The sequence below is a fragment of the Mustela lutreola genome, chromosome 14 (assembly GCF_030435805.1).
Source record: "Mustela lutreola isolate mMusLut2 chromosome 14, mMusLut2.pri, whole genome shotgun sequence".
Classification (NCBI taxonomy): domain Eukaryota; kingdom Metazoa; phylum Chordata; class Mammalia; order Carnivora; family Mustelidae; genus Mustela; species Mustela lutreola.
The window spans coordinates 55,897,943-55,910,232 of NC_081303.1; positions in this window are offsets into that span (position 1 = coordinate 55,897,943).

The window sequence follows — 12,290 nt, forward strand, 5'->3', positions numbered from 1 at the left end:
TTCATCCACTGAAGTCTTATTTTATTTTATTTTTATTTTTTTTAAAGATTTTATTTATTTGCCAGAGATAGAGAGAGAGAGTACACACAAGCAGGCAGAGAGGCAGGCAGAGGCAGCGAGAGAAGCAGGCTCCCTGCCGAGCAAGGAGCCCGATGCGGAACTCGATCCCAGGACCCTGGGATCATGACCTGAGCCGAAGGCAGCGATTTAACCAACTGAGCCACCCAGGCGTCCCTGAAGTCTTATTTTAAAATGCAACATTTGTTTTTAAAATAAACTATTTATTTGGGCCTAATTTTAGTTTTACAGAGAAGTTGCAAAGTTAATACAGAGTTCATAGAGACTCCTTAACCCATTCTGCTCTTTCTCCTTTAACATATTAAACTGTCTTGGTATGTTTATCAAAACTAAGAAACCAACATTGGTGTATTACTGTTAACTGTACCCCAGTGTTTATTTAGATGTCATGTGGTTTCCCACTGCTTGCCCTTTGCTGATTCAGGATCCAGTCCACAATGCCACAATGCATTTACACAACACTTATTTTGATAGAGAAAATTAACTGCGGTTATGGAAAACTTAGTTTAAGACAATTTATTAGATTAACTAATCATTCCTTATATACTAATGGAGGGACAATAGGTATAGAAGAGGAAAAAGGAAGCGCAATAGGTAATGAAATTTCAAGAGTGTGCTGGGGGTCTGAGTGGGATGCTCTGCTGTGAGACCCCAGGCTGAGAGGGGTATTGGTGGGAGACCTTGGGAAACCAGGAACTGCCCTAAGGACACTTGATTTAGGAGATGCAAAATGGAGAGGGCAATGAATAAAGGAATAGAAAAAATCATGACAAACAAACATTTCAGTTGCAAGTTTGTTTGAAAATAAGATTTATTGCTTACATAGATAGTGGTTGAATCATTATGAATTCAAACTCAGAATAGGAAAATATTTGGAAAAAAATAAAAGCATATGTTCTATTAAAAGTATATGTACTAGAATAACCAATTTACCAATTTCTTTTAAAGAGATCATGTGTGTGGCATTCGAAGGAAATACTGGTTTAGAGATGGGAAAAGGTATTCCGAGGTTTGGATGAACTAGTTTGATTACTGTCTTGCCATGAGAGAGTTTTCTTCAGCTGATAGAAAATTTATGATTGATCTAATGTATTTGAACTTTATGTTTCTATATTCAAATAAATCACCTGAGGTTTTAAAAGAAGCAAATATAATGTTATGGCCAAGTTACCTACATAGGAATCTGAGAATGTCTTCGTGATTGTCAACTGTCTTGGAAGCATCAGTTGTAGACCCCTGCAAGGGGCAGGATATTGGATTAGCTGTTCCACTTTTAATTTCCTGGGAACATATTGTGTGATTACAAAGACATTGTAATAAAAAAATCTGCATTAAATTCCTTTTCAAAAATGAGACATTACAAAAGATTTACTTGCTATAATCTGAATGTGTGGGTGCAGGTTTGTGTTTTGGTTGTTTTGGGAATCAGATTTTCCATTCTAAAGTAATATAATGTGCTACACAAAATGAAGGATTTGTTCCAAGTACTGAAAATGAAGAATTTACATTCAATAGCACATTATAATCCTCAGATTTGGGCTCTTGTTATTTTATCAGTGTGTGTAGGTAGGGTTTATGAGAAAATAGTTTGATTTATATTAATTGTACAGCTATACTGTTCATCTGTCAATTTATTATCATGTTTGTATTATATGACTATGCAAATAATTAATAAAAAAGCAGTAACAAGGCATAAAAATAAAATCAATAAGGATTTGTTCCTTTTGATAAAGAGTCAATAACTTCATTAATTATTTATATATTATATATATTATATTTTTATTGTTTAGTACCTAAAGTTCTAATTAGAAAATGGCAAAGATCAGGATGATTTTTTTATTAGACTTGGATTTCATCAATATGCTTGGCAGTTAGTAAAGCCTCAACTCATGAAACTTTCCACTAGTTCCAATGAAAATTCGGTCCTTATGTCAAATCATTATAAGTTTATTAGGCACTTGTCATAACAACACTAATTATAAATTAGATCATTTTATGTTCCTGAGCATGAGAAAAGTAATTAAATCGGTGGTTTCATTAGATGACAGACAGTTTTGAAGAGTTTATTTCTTTTGGAAAATCAAGGTGTATTGTTTCTTCTTCTTCTAAATAACTGCTTAGTAGAAAAATGGATTCAATAGAAATCTAAATCTAACAGAATACAATAATTTTGTTATGAATATTAACTTGATTTTATTAGTAAACTTTAATATACTTATTTTTAAAATGTGAATCCTTAGCTTAAAACTTAAATATTAGGATTTTTTCTTCATTATGTGAGACTTCAATTTAAAACTAGCTATTTAATCAAATGAATTAAAGACAGAGTCATGATAATATTACCTGCTATACAAGTCTATTCTTTGAAAATATGCTAATTACAGGCTTTATAAATGACATAGAGATTAAAATCTTTGTAAATCCTTGAGCATTGTAATTAGCCTTTATGATTTTTTTGGCTAGCCAGATTTAAAAGCATACAAATAATTAATTTAAAATTAGCCAAGCTGAAAAAGATTTTTTCAGTACTTTAGTCAATTAGCTAATCCTAAATTTGTTTTCTTTCCTCTCATGCTATTTCCTGTTCTCATTTTTTTTTCCCTAAACTACTAATGTGGCAGTAGGAAATTAAATTAACAGTGTAGTAAATCATAAATATGTTCTGATGAAGTTTTTAGTCCTCTGTTTGTAGCCCTTGTTTTAAGTGGAAAATGTTTTACCTACCAGAAAGAGCTTTTTATTACAAAACAGTCTCTTTCACTCACTTTTCTTTACTTTTTTATGGTTTGGGCTAAATAATTAGCATTTACTGAGTTTCTACTATATGCTCTCCTCTGATGCTCAGCTTCTCATTCAACCATGGTAATGTGAAACATTTCATGTGTATCTAGTCCAGCAAAATGCTATTTTGTATGCATGTATTTTAAATAGTGTTGTGCTTCTGCTTCTTAATGTCTTCCATTCAGCATTGTGCTTTTTTAAAAGATCCATCAAAGCCTACGTGTTCTTTGCTTCTCTCTGCTGTGATAGACTTCATGGGTTGTCTACCCTGTCTTCCCTATACTCAAGGGCTTCCACCTCCCAGAAACCACAGGTACAGCTCAACTGAGCATCCTCCAACAGCTCCTCTTTATCACATTTTTTTAGATAAGAAAACTGAGGCTTGGAGAGTTGAGTAATCTTACCAGGATGGCATAGTTGGGATTACAACGCTCACAGTCCGCTGCCTGATTCCCTAGCAAGCTTAAGTCCTTCAGCGCAGTTTCATTTAGTAGTAATTATAGCAATGTACAGCTCTTTTACAGTTCACTCCAGATGGCTTTCTCCATAAGGACTACACTAGTCTCAACTTTGACCTTAGGACATAGCTTAAGCAGAATAATTCAGCAACTAATACATGAATATAAACCCTATTTGCATTATAATAAGGAATATATTGTGTAACAAAGAGTTAAACATAATACGTTATAAAGCTCTAGTAAAAATGGAAATGGAAAAGAAACTGCCAATTATTAACTGTCTACTGTGTGTGAGGCATTGTAGCAGAAATTTTATGTTCAAGAATCAGCTTTATGCATGTAGATGCCCTCTGAAATAGCTAAAATGACTTTTCCAACAGATCAGAAAAGTAGCCTCAATTCTTAAAACTGATCACTGGCAGAGTGAAAACTTTACTCAATAGTGATCAGCCTCCAAAGCTCATGCTTTTCTTACTGAACCACAATGTCTCATTTTAATGAATCCATTCTTAAAAATATAAAAATAAAAAGATTGAGGCAAATTTGATAAATACCCAGGTGTTTATCTCATTTTCACAAATCATCTGCATAATCAACCTTAGCAAAGGTTCATGTGAAATTCTTTCCAAATACCAAATTCTGTATGCTGTCCTTTCTTATTTTTAAATAATCTATAGGAGGCAGCACAAGTAGAATATATATATTTTATATATGAAATTGAGATTCATTTTCTTAGAAAACAAACATTTGGAACCTAAATTGATAAAAATGTTGAAAATGAGTTTTCATGTTAAAAAGTTTGTTGTACTCTTTTTTTTTTCTGTTTTTAATTTATTTATTTGAGAGGCAGAGAGTGAGAACATGGGGAAGGAGGAAGGGAGAATCTGAAGCAGACTCCGCACTGAGCTCAGAGTCCAGTGTAGGGCTCAATCTCACAACCGCAGATCATGACCTGAATTGAGACCAAGAGTCAGTTTGCTTAACTCACTGAGCCACCCAGACACCCCAGTTTGTTGTCCTCTTAAGACAGCTTGAAATCTATCCTCTTCTTGGTTTACTGGTATATAGATAGACACCATGACTATGTTAAAACATTGATTCTCTCTTCCATTTACCTTTAAATGAGAATGATCTGCATGTCTTTACGGTCATTATGACAGGGAATTAAGAGTCTGTATTAGTTCTTGGGAGAGATATTTTCAAAATTCCTTTTCCAAAAAAATTGTTGAGCAAAAAGTTTCATATTCTTTCAATAGATAATTTTTCTTCTAAGCTTGAGCAGCTAAGATAGTAATGAGTCCCTATCAGTTTAGGTTCTAAAATGTCTCTTGAGGGGCACCTGGGTGGCTCAGTGGGTTAAAGCCTCTGCTTTCAGCTCAGGTCATGATCCCAGGGTTCTGGCATCGAGCCCCACATCGGGCTCTCTGTTCAGCGGGGAGCCTGCTTTCCCCTCTCTCTCTGCCTGCCTCTCTGCCTACTTGTGATCTCTGTCAATTGGATAAATAAAATCTTCAAAAAAATAAAAAATAAAAATAAAATGTCTCTTGAATGATAAAACTCACTAGTAAAGACAAAACTAACTTAGCCAAAATTTAGAAGTAAATTACATTTAGAACAAGAGTGTCTCTTCTTTTAGAAATGCCTTTCTTCCCTTATTTCCACCAGAAGATTAATCTTGGGAGAGGACAATATTACAGAAGGACCAGAAGAGACTTGAGCTCAGCACAAAAGTTCTGACAGATTTTGCTGTTCTGGGAAGGTCAGAGTCTAGCCCCAAGAACGGGTAAAGTTAGAGGCAGGCTGATAGGGTGAAATTCCGTGATGTCCCTCAAATCAAACCACATAGAAGACTCTTTTAGTCTTTCCCCACAAAGCATTTATTCGGCTCAGAGGTAATTAGCAAAAGTAATTAATAGTGTTACTTTGAGAATGCTGTGGCTGCTTGATTTATTTTCAAATCAAATGGAAAATTATAGTGTCCCCTTAACAACCCAAAGGCATACTTGACATTTTTAAGTTTAATGACTATGTTTTATAGATAATACTATATTTTGACAGTGCCTATAAATAGTAAGACATTGAATTCTTTTAAAAGCAGATATATGGTGGAGATATTAATATTTATTGACATTTTACAATATGGTAATATTAGAGACAAAGGAAACAAACAAAGGAAAAGAACTGTTGGCATTTAATGTCATAAATTTTAGAGCATGGTGCCAGCCACTAACATGCATATATATACTAGTATGAATCATACACTAGTAAATGTACAAATATAGTGTCACCACTTCTTGAGTTTAGAATGTGCACACTGACTACCAAAATCTTCCTAAATTCCAAATCAAAAATGTGTAAACTATCTTGAAAAAAGTGCAATATTTCATAAGACATAATTTTATTCAAGATGGTATGAGCATGCATTTTTAAAAAGTATTGTTAAAATAAAGAGTTGAAGAATGGTGAAAATACTAATCTAAATATATCTTTAAGCTTCAAACATTGTAAAGGTAAGACTTGAAAGGATATTTCAAGTTCTGCCCAAGTTATTTCAATTCTCTATAAATACAACTATAGGAGGGGTAATTTTATATTCAATATGCTTTTGTGTGCTATATATAACATCTTACATTTTCTTTATTTATATAATTATTACTTTAGAGCAGGGTAATCAGCCCTCAAGTAAAGTCTTATTATTACTCATTCTATTTGCTTTTCTAAAAAGATATAGGATATAGGAGAAGGATGAGATAGTTTTTTACATTCTGTCTGGCTTCAAAAATTCTATGGGTTCTATGATCTTATGTCTTGTCTCTTTTTTTTCTCCCTGTGGAGTTGGATATCCTTTGTTCCTCTCACTCTTTTACAAATTTGAATCAAAGGCTACTTGGCACAGTGTCAGTTCACTGACAATCTGTGACAATACATTATTTTGTGCAAATGTTACCAAATGAATAGCTTGTAAAAGTTTTTCTTTTTATGATGCGAAACTTGCTGAGTCTGATGAATAAGATCTAATATTTGGCATTTTTTTCTTTAAATGCCATCATTTTAATCTTTAACAAATTCATTTATATAACAAATGTTAAATCTCTTTATACTCACATAGATGAAATACAGAGGAAAATGCTTTCCTTCTTGCTCTCTTGATTTCTTCTTTGTTGACCGAATGGATGAAAGAATCTGTGCTTCTTTTAGATGAATATTTTTCTAGATGCTAACTTTTCTATATTGACATATTCCCTATCATATATATATATATTTTTTCTTCCCCTGAATAACCTTCATATAACTGCATTATTTTTGAAGTCAGGTTTATTATCTAAACACCACTGAATCCATTCCATACTCAAAGTATTTAGATTTTAGTTAGTTTTAGTGTGAAAGATTTGGGTGATATTTCTACCTAGGGTATAGTAAATCAAGTTCAATAATAACCTTGACTATCTGAGTGTCTTTTTTTAATAACCTGGTACCTAAACATGTCAGTGTCCTGAAATCTTCACATTGTGAGGTCACTTACCTTGTGATATGTAAATTATTTTTCAGTCAAAAATATGTAAAACTTTACTTTGCAATTGTACTCTGAGGAAACAAGGTAATTTGAGAAAACAAAACAAAAACAAGTCTTACTCTTCTTCTGAAAGCAACATTTGCGTGACTTTCATATGGTATACATGTTTGCATGGAAAACTTATCTTTCATTCGACATCTGCCTGGCTCATCAGCTTTAGTGTCAATGATTCAAAGCTTACCTGAAAGTCATTTAAAATGCTTAAAAGTTACATATTCTTTTTATGGTTCCAGCTAATCAGGAAATAATTTTTAATGCATCAACACCATCTTTGTCAAGTCAAATAGAAGGGAAATTGTTACACCGTAGTATTTTTTTTTTTTTAAAGAAATGAATGAATTGGAAGATGCACTTGAAGTGTAGAGAGAGGAAAAGATAGCCATTTCATCTGCCAAATCATTTGGATCCTTTTTTGTATCAACAAAATAGCTGTTGTAGTGAGATCATTTTTAATGCCCTCCTAGGCAAGGAATTAGAGGCATTGATGATTAATTTATGGAAGATGATACTGTAGTACTAGAAAATCTGCTATAACACTAACATTACATCAAAAAACTAAATAGAGGGACTCCTAGATGGCTCACTTAGTTAAGCACCCGACTCTTGATTACAGTTTAGGTTATGATCTCAAGGTCATGAACTCAGAGTGGTGAGATTGAGCCCTGCAATGGGCTCCACAATGGGAGTGGAACCTGCTTCAGATTCTCTCTCTCTCCCTCTGCCCCTGTCCTGCCCCATTCTCTCTCAAAAATAAATGAATAAATAATAAAATAAAAATAAATATAAACAGATTGGTTTGTCACATTTTTAGTCTTGATCTTTTGAGGGTTTAGTTCAAATAATTAGCTCTTTCTTTCCTTTCTCACATACTTCCAAGTTAAATAATATTATTTAAGAATTATACTGCTGAGGGAATATATTCATATTCCTTTCATTTGGCATTTTTCTTTACTCTGTTAAGTATGTCTTATGTGTGTAGAATTTGAAATATGATACATCTGTAAAAGAAAATACTTAGTACAACCATTAGCTTTTCCCAAACAATCCTTAAAGTTAGGTTAATTTTTGCTTTTGTCTCAATGTCTGTATCCTTAACATGGTTCTTGTGTTCCTAAGGTGACTGAAGAGAAATGAGCATGTAAAGAAACCAGTGCATATAAAATGCTGATTAAGTACTCAGATTTAAGACATCAAAGGGAAAAGCAGATATCATGTAATGCAGTAGGCCATTTGTAACAGACTAGCTTTAAGTAATATAAGTAAACCATCTCACTAAGAAAATCAAAACAAAACAAAACAGGGAACTGAATAGATCAGGATATGAAAATAGGAGGCACACCTTCTATAGGCTATTTCTTTCTTCTTAAGTTCTCTCTAATGGTTTTATTCATTTAAAAATACATATCAAAGGCATTTAATTATTTTAAGCCTGATTAAAGATAATCGCTTATTTTAAGTTGAAAAAATGTTTACATTTGAGTACTAGCAACCTTATCTAGTAAAGAGATTTTAGGTTGGCTTTCTAAACCAGTTTGAGCCCAGCCTTGGTCCTCAAATACAGTGTTTTATAAATAATTGATGAAGTCTGAAAAAAGTGATATTGCTGCTTTCTTAAAACTTTCAACCTGAGATAGTTAACTGTACAGAGACAATGTAGAAGGATAATTAGTGATATGTTTTGGCTTCTTCAGTCCAAGTCCATGTTCAGCCACTTCAGGTATACATTCAGGGGCAAGTTATACATATACACACATGCGTATATCTATAAATCCTTAGTTTTTCTATCACTAATCTAGAGAAAATAGGATTGAGCTTTTATGTTTATTTTAAGGATTAAACAAGGTAATCCACCTGGGCATTAACCAAAGTGACTGCTTCACAGTAAACAATAACAAATTCTAACTCTTACTACCAAGGGACCAGCATTTTAAAACATGAATTCAGTATATACCTAAAAACCAAATAAAACTTGGATTTTGACTTATAATCATGCAAGAAGAGAAAACAAATTTAGGGGCACCTGGATGGCTCAGTCCATTAAGTGTATGCCTTTGGTTCAGGTCATGATCCCAGGGTCCTGGGATGGAGTCCCACATCGGGGTCCCTGCTGCGTGGGGAGCTGCTGCTTCTTCTCCCTCTGCCTGCTGCTCCCATTGCTTGTGCTCTCTCGTTCTGTCCAATAAATACAATCTTAAAAAAAAATAAAAAAAAGAAAAGTAATTTGAAAGTGACACAATTGTAATTTAGAGCAAAGAGAAGTGACATAGTTGAGAAAAGAGCGGATGCAGCATGTTATCCACTCAGTGTATTTCACTTTCCTGAGGGCGGAGAGAAACTTCAGAGACAAGTAGGGAGACCTTAGTAGCCTAATGCCAACCAGAAAGACTGTGGTAAAGTTTTGAAATAAAGATGGTGAATCCTAAGAACAAGGTTAGAAAGAAAAGTCATTTGAGTGATGGAATTATGCTTATTTTCTACAGATGCAGGATTCTGAAAATGTGATTTACAGCGTTTATAGGAAAAGCAGTCAAGGAAGGAAGAACTAAAGATACGGATTGAGGTTTCAACCGAGACATAGTTTAGCCGGTGCTATGGGTGTTGTGAGAGAAATTTTAAGGATGAATGTGGTAATATATATGAAACACTCTCTGTTCCCTGGAAGAAAGGTTCTATAAAAACATAACATATTGCTGATTCTTAGAATGAATGGTGAAGGTTGAAAGATTTTCAGACATAAGGAAAGGGCACATTCACAATCCAGTGAGAAGCAAAGGATATTGAAAATGGAAGGTCAGAACCAAGAAAAGAAGAAAATTTTAAAGCTCCCGATAAGAATGCGGGTGCGCATCCACACATACAAGCACACCCAAAGAAGAGTTTTAAATGGAGCTACCTACATTTTGAGTTATGTTAGACAGTAACAGATTGTATTTTTAAAGGACCTTTATTTCCAAGGTAACTACACTTAGAATGGAATAATTTAAGTGCATGAAGTTAAAATGAATGCAGTGATCAAAAATTGCAAGGAGCAAACCTAAGAAACAATGTTGTGAAAGAAAATATACAAAGGGAATGGTGAAGAAATAGGTATTTGAATGCAAATTATTTTGCCAAAAACTTTAGGAAAATGTTTTGAAGGATGGAATTTTTTTTTTTTTTAAGAACTTTCCTAAAAAGGTTTGCATAAAGTGGGTGGAGAGAGTAATAGCTTACAAGAGGATTTATGGCCACTTTTAGATAGACAAAATGAGTTGGAGGAAATACAAGGAAATTAGAATGTGCCACCCAGAGCGTGTTCATGTGGAGCTGCTGATTACATATCCGGATCTCGTAATTGATGCAGAGGTGGTATCAGGTAACTTGGCCAAGAGAATGTCTTTGAAACAAATCAAGTGTCCAAATTATAGGTATCGTTGAATTTAAAAATGTGTCACCATCGAATGTCTGTAGTCCTCTTGTAATCTGAATGTGGGTAGAGTATGGTTACTCTGATTAATCAGGCAGTCATGTTTTACTGGAAAGTATTATTAATTGTAATTTTATAATCAAATGGAACTGAAGTTCTAATAATAAATGTCTTGTGACTTGAGGAAGGGACTTTTGGAAAACAGATTTGGTAAGGGCCACAGGGAACAATTTAATACTCTAGAATTATCATACATTGAAATGATGTGTTTTGTTATGTGTCTGATATATACCTGGAAAGATAATAGATTTTCACTGGCAGCCACCATGGCCGAAGATATCTTATGAAAGAAGGAATTCAATGCCCATGATTTCAGAATGTTATCAGACCCTTTGTGTGAATCTATCACATATTTAAGCACAAATAAGAAAAGAACAATCCCTTGCTCTTTCATTAGGGCTTTTTTGTTGTACTTGCAGAGAAGGAATAACTTCGGCTTTGTAGACTTTCTTTTGGCTCCTTTTTTTTCTTTTTCGCATTCCTCTTCTATTCAGTTACCAAGTCCAAGATTCTACTTCCAAGATCTACTCACCACCCCCCACCCCCATTTTTTACTCTCTCAGTTCCATCACCACCATCATGTTAAGAAGCTCCCCACGGATTCACACAGTCTTCTCTGTGGGATCTCCTTTGCTTCTGCCCTCTATTCTCAATCTGGCATGCCACGTGACCTTTTGAAAAAGTAAGTCAGACCATATCACTCCTCTACTCAATCCTTCCCACGGCTTTCCATCTCCCTTAGACTGAAAACTACGCGCTACAATGAGCTGAAGGTCCCTACAGAATTTGTCCCCCATGACCTCTCTGCCATGGTCTCCTGTTGCACAAGTTTTTGCTCGCCCCTCCAAGTCACAGTCATCCCATCTTCGCTGCTTTTCCACTTCAGCATCTTCATATTTGCTTTTCCCTCTTGCTGGACATTCCTTTCCTAGCAATCTTCGTGATTTACTGCCTCACCTGGTTTGTTCAAATATCAAGAGAGGCTTTACCTGACAGCTACATGTAGCAGGTCAAGCAGGCTGAAACCTCTCTCGTACCTAATTACTATTATCTTCCTTCCCTGTATTATTTTCTCCATACGTGAAATAACACTGATCACTGCTTGGCCGACTATGACATGTATTTATATATTTGTTTGTTTAGTTATTTATTTATTTTCATGTTTCTTTTCTCTCACTACTAGAGTGGAAAACTCCAAGTAGACTTAGATTTTTGTCTGTATTTACTTTTGAATCAGAAAACCTAAAACAGTTTATAGTATGTAGAGACATTTAAAAGGCATTTGCTGAATGCATAAATCAATGATGTTATACCCAAACTCTTGCTAGTAAAATGGCATCTTGACAACACTTCATTGTCTTCAAGTTATAGAATATGGAGGACAAGTGTCTGAATAAGAGTCTTTGTGGGGGGAGGAGATTGAAGAATAAAGAATGGAGTAAAGACATGGAAAAACCCATGAAAATGTACAAAAGCTATGAAAGGTTCGACCTAATTTGCTTGAAAATTTAAGACACCTTTTCTTTTCTTCTTCTTTCTTTCTTTATTTTTTAAAGATTTTTTATTTATGTATTTGACAGAGAGAGAGAGAGATCACAAGAAGGCAGAGAGGCAGGCAGAGGGGGAGAGGGAAGCAGGCTCCCCTCTGAGTGGAGAGCCCAAGGTGGTCCTTGATCCCAGGACCCTAAGATCATGACCTGAGCTGAAGGCAGAGGCTTGACCCACTGAGCCACCTAGGCGCACCCCCCCCCCCACCTTTTAAAGTTAAGAATACCATGTGTTTTCTGCGCTTCACTAACCTTTTGACAAATTAGAAAATAAATTTCTCCAAATCTAAAACCAGTTGTATTTCTTTATAACAACAACATGGCTTTCTCTCTTTTATAATCTTAAGAGGGGAAAAACATAAAAGTTGTTTAGGCCCCTACTAACT